This window comes from Cupressus sempervirens, chromosome 1, assembly GCF_028749045.1.
Source record: "Cupressus sempervirens isolate cs-2001-9-10 chromosome 1, ASM2874904v1, whole genome shotgun sequence".
NCBI classification, from domain to species: Eukaryota; Viridiplantae; Streptophyta; class Pinopsida; order Cupressales; family Cupressaceae; genus Cupressus; species Cupressus sempervirens.
In genome coordinates this window covers 283,822,939-283,828,321 of record NC_143118.1, presented here as the reverse complement: position 1 = coordinate 283,828,321, position 5,383 = coordinate 283,822,939, and the positions used below count along the sequence as shown (strand labels likewise).

Genomic DNA, 5,383 nt, shown 5'->3' with positions numbered 1-5,383 from the left:
CTATTTTTTTCCTTTTTGTGTAGAAATCTCAAATACATTCTTGGTGAATTGAAAATTACACATTTATTTTCTTTCATAACCTAAATATAGAAAGAAAATAAGAAGAATGGCTATAAATGAGATGTATTATTAATGATATCAATGAATATAATCAAATTTTTATATACTAAGCATAAATACATTCAAATATGTACTTTTTGTTTTCAAAATCTATGATTATGTTTCAATAGAAATTAGAGAGTAAAATTCTCTCTCTCTCTCTCTCTCTCTCTCTCTCTCTCTCTCTCTCTCTCTCTTTGTGTGTGTGTGTGTGTGTACACACACACACACACAAAATAAGGGTCATACCTTGAACTATAATTAAAATAAAACTTAATAAAAATGTAAGATATTGCAATATATTAACATGACAAGGATATGGCATAAATATATATCAAATGAACATATTCCTATCTTCAAAATAAATTACCTCAAGCCTTTAATAAATTGTATATTGAAAACAAAATATAGACAATAAAATAAATTGAAGCATATTTGTAGCATAAAAAAAACGTGAGATTCATATGTCATGGTCAAAATGAGGAACAATAGTTGGGAATAAATATTTTAATACATGAAAAAAAACTAATACACTGAAATAACATAGAGATTTATTATCCTCTATCACTTGATTATAGAGAATTTATAAATCTTTTTATACTTGAAAAAGTAGTTCATAATCATCGTACCCCATAAATTATTAATATTAAATGATGATGGGATCAATGAGAATTTTTTTGACATGATTCCTCATATCTTTACTAGAAATGCTAAATCCATCTCTCTCTTTGTAGAAAAGTAGAGCACACCTTAATGTGTCATAGGAAATATCCATGATGCATGTTGGGATCTTATTATGTTTGAAAAGCTCCATGTTCAATTCTTTCATATGTCCATCTAACATAGAGTTGATGGACTTCAATGCATCTTCCTCACTAGATTTTGAGTGATCTCTCATATAACATGCTATGGATGAAGCAATTTCTCCTCGAGCTGCCTCGGCCTTCAAAAATTGTTTATTTTAGTTTTCATTATGATAATGATTAGATCTTCATTAAAAAAAAAATAACTTTATAGTTTCTCTATAAATAAAAATACTATATTTTGATTGGTACAATATGACATACCTTGAATGTTCGAATATCACCTCTTAATCCAACAGCCAGTCCCAAAAGATCATTGCACCTTGATGGATAATTAATTTTTTGAAGATCGTCTTCTGAAATTTTATCTACTGTTAATAGTGCTTGCAATGTAGCTGTACGAGAGCCTGCACTCTCTACTCTATTTTTTAAGTATGTACTTAAATTTGGTATATGTCTAGTAGAAAGCCACTTAGCTTCTTTCCACATAGAATCTAAATAGCCATCCCACTGCAATAAAATGTAATTTATTTAAAATCCAACCATATAAATTAATCTTAATAATTGAGTACATTAACCTAATCAATACTAACCTGATTTTCAAAATAACCATATTAAGGAAAATGTATGCACTCTTTTAAAAAATCTTTTGATATACTCTATTATAAAGAAATGTGCATTGTAATTAAATATGAAATACGTAGTGAGTTGAACTTAACAAACATATAAGAAATACGTGAGTGTCATTACTAGATGAATGGAAGAAATGGAAAATAGAGAAGTAAACAAAAAATTTATTTTAATTAATCTTGAAATAAATTTAAATAAATCAATTTTAGTAATAATTGATATTTAAAAAATAGTACCCATATTTTATATATAGTGTATTCAATAGTTTTATTCTGATTTTCTTGAAAATAAAATGAAAAATATACACCTTGAAAAGAAAGTAGTATTATAAACAAATAAAATTTTGAAGGAATTGATGACAAGCATCTAATATAAAGAGTATTTATTTATACCGCATTTCGAGCATGGTGGAGAGTGTCTCTATCTTGAATCTTTTGTGCCTCGTGTACACTTTCATTAATTGCATCATAAAGTGCATGGTATGCAATTTTCATATATTTTGGAAGGTGATCTACAGGAGGGGAATCCCACCTAAACCAAATGTCAATACTTTATATTAATAATATTTTATAAAATAAAAAAATTTAAACAAATAGTTCATAAATAAATTCATACCTGTTAAAGGTGTCACCGAAAAGTTCAAGTTCATCAAGTGTTCCATACGTATCATAAATATCATCTATAACCGTTCCAAGGGTACAAAATTTTGCAAAGGCAATTCTAAAAGCTGAATATTTAGGTTCAGCTGTAATTGCACATGCCGAAAAGATATATTCCACATGTCTATGTCTACAAAACTCCAATGTATATAATTTTGACTCCTTCCACCATCTAAACATGATAAACACAAATAAATTTCATAAATGAAAAATATAAATAAAATAGTCCACCAACTACATAAAAATACAATGTAAAATTATAAAATAAAATAAAAATGTTTTATAAGCATAGAAAAAAGTAATCTTACAAATTTATAAACATTATTTTGTAGATATATATGCATATCCTAATTCAAATATTCAATTCAAGATGAAAGATTCAAACAACCCTATACTAATAAAATGATTAAGTGTTATCAATTTTGAAAGTAGTTTAAATATCTTTCAATCAACTTACCTATTGATCATTTGAAGTTCCTCTCGATACAATGATTGCATAATATTAAAATCCAATTTAGCTAGATATAAAATCTTCTGATTATCCTCGTTCCTGAAAATTAGTCATTGAAAGTAAAAATATGTAAGAATATTACTCTAGGTCTGTTTGGTTGCAGGAATAGAAATATGGGAATTGGAATTGTTATTCTGAAATAGTTATTCTAGAATAGAAAATGGGGATACATGTTCCTATTGTTATTCAAAATTAAAAATAGTTTAGTTACTTGAGCCATGAGCTATTTTCTCCATATATATCCATATAATTCCTTGCTTCCAATCTTGGCAAATTGGTGTGCCAACCATACTCTAAGTTATGTGATATCTGCGCACGATAGTGTTTGCATTAGAGTTTAAACAAAATAACTTTACGATATTTCCTACATTCTAACATTCTAACAGAAACAAGCATCATTATAACGGAAAACATAGCATCTTTTCTTTTTCAATGACCACCAGCATCATTACTACCTCTTGTAGAAGATTGGCACTAGAAGTGGGAGTCTTTTGCAGGATTTCGTTTAAGTACATAGTAGAAAAGTCTTTAGCTTCGTCCATTATGTTCTCCTCTGGGAACGCAATCAATGAAACTTGAAACAAGCTTACTATACTCTTTATCTCCTCCTCTGATTGAGTGGGGCAACGAAAGAACTTTCCATCTTTTTCTTTGAACTTTTCCAACACATCTGCCATTGCATCATATCTACTTAAAATAATAATAGTAATAAAACACATTAAGTTGTATTGTGATGTGGAAATAAAGTCGTATAGTTTCAACCAGAAACAAAAAATAGTTTCATATAATAAAGTAGAGCAAAGCCTTTCATATAATAAAGTATAGTAAAGCCTATCATACCTGCAGAAACGGGATATCTGTGTAGTCGAAGGATTCGGAGTCCCAAAGCTGTGGTATTCAAATGTTTACTGCTGATGTCGTTCCAAAACCTGCAACTCAAATAACTCTCAGTTGCAATCATACACATGACATGCCAACCACCTTAATCGTCGTTTAAACAATACAATCTTTGTTTATAACATTCTATCAGTCTTAAACATTACACATGTAAAGGGGAAAAATTAAATTTCGAAAAAGTTTATTGTTTTATTTTAAAAATCAATGACTAGTGTGTGATTTTTACAGTATACCTATAAACATAATCAAGTGTTTCTGCTATTTCCTTCTGAAAGTGTCGTCCTATTCCGAGGCGTTCAACTTTATCTACCATTTTAAGGCGTTTCAAAACATTTTGTGAAGAAGAATCTGAAGCACCCAATGCATTGAACATGTCTTTGACCTCCCCGACAAGTCTATCGGCACGCTCACGATATTCAGGAGCCTGAAAAATTACATACAAAACAAATACAAATAGATAGTTACATTGTAATTCATATTATCATGTTAGAAAAAAGAAAGGAATAACAAAGCATGGGATAAATATGGTGTGAAAGAAGATTACATCGTACGGCAGTTTAGGGAGGGATTGTATGAAATCATCGTCCCACAAGTTTCCATGATGATTTCCCGTACGCCTAGTGAGATTTTCGTGAACAGTTCTAGTGCTGGCCATGGCCTTATTCATTATTGGATTCCTCAGACCTTTTGTTTCTAATGTTGGGAATGATTTGGGAGAAGTGTTTACGAGATGGGTGGGCTTAGATTTCAACCACAAGCTCAAGCCAGGGAAGAGACAGACATCAGAGCCTTCGCAGAGTGTAGGCTTAGATTTCTAATGGTGATTTTGCAGGGGTATTTCCTGGCCTTTTGTAGACAAAAAGATATATTAATGAATTATATTTCTTGTGAGAGGTACATACACTAGAATTAAAAAATGAAATACTGGTACACCTATCACAAAGTTTCGACTCAATGAAACAAGTAGCTAATTTTTATACGCATTTATTTGACTTGACAAGACTTGTATGTTATTCTGTCTACCTTGATTTCCCACGATTTCGAATAATGAACATGTTTGAAATATCTTAGTAATAAATCACATGGGAAAGGTATGCCGGCCTACTTTGACTTTGATTTCACACAATTTGGACTAATGAAATTGTTTGAAATATCTTAGTAATCAATCACATGGGAGAGGTATGGGGACCTAATAAATTAAGACAATATATTAATATGCAGTCACGTGGCAGAATTAAAATATATTTTTTAATTAATTATTAGTTCTTATCTTTGGCAAGTAGCCAATGGAATCATTAGATTTCATATTATTAGTCCTTGCCTATTATTAGTCCCTCCCTATATGCCTATATAAAAGTGAACTAATGTTCTCATTAGACCTCCTCATATTAACTGGCATGGCAAACAAAATTCATAATCCTAATGTTTGAATGATAATATTTTTAAAATCAATTTCTGAAACACAATTCCATTTTTCTTATTGGTTGAAGATATTTTTATGGCTGTTATTTTTATTTTAGAATCATAAATATTAGAAGAAAATGGTACACAAGAATTCATTGTATTGTCAGAATAATTGGATGTCATTTACTCTCCAGAGTTTGATTTATAAAAAAGCACAAATCACAAATCACTGATGGCCTGTGCATGCACTCAAGCTCGCCAAGCTGGTTGAATGCGACATGACCGTATTTATTTGGTGTTGAGATCAATGGAGTTCATTTCTTCCATACACTCTAGAATCATGTCCACATTCACTGCGTGGTCTCATTAAAATGACTGGT

General features: G+C 30.1%; 1 pseudogene across 1 annotated transcript; it reads right to left on the bottom strand.

The window, feature by feature from the left end:
* Positions 1 to 707: 707 nt before the first annotated feature.
* LOC149577201 (alpha pinene synthase, chloroplastic-like) lies at positions 708 to 4,382 on the bottom strand (annotated as a pseudogene). Its single transcript, XR_016364462.1, has 10 exons — positions 4,144 to 4,382; positions 3,833 to 4,023; positions 3,543 to 3,631; positions 3,158 to 3,372; positions 2,914 to 3,011; positions 2,649 to 2,741; positions 2,148 to 2,363; positions 1,925 to 2,063; positions 1,167 to 1,412; positions 708 to 1,042 (listed from the first exon to the last, which is right to left on the bottom strand). The product of XR_016364462.1 is annotated as an alpha pinene synthase, chloroplastic-like (transcript).
* Positions 4,383 to 5,383: the final 1,001 nt, after the last annotated feature.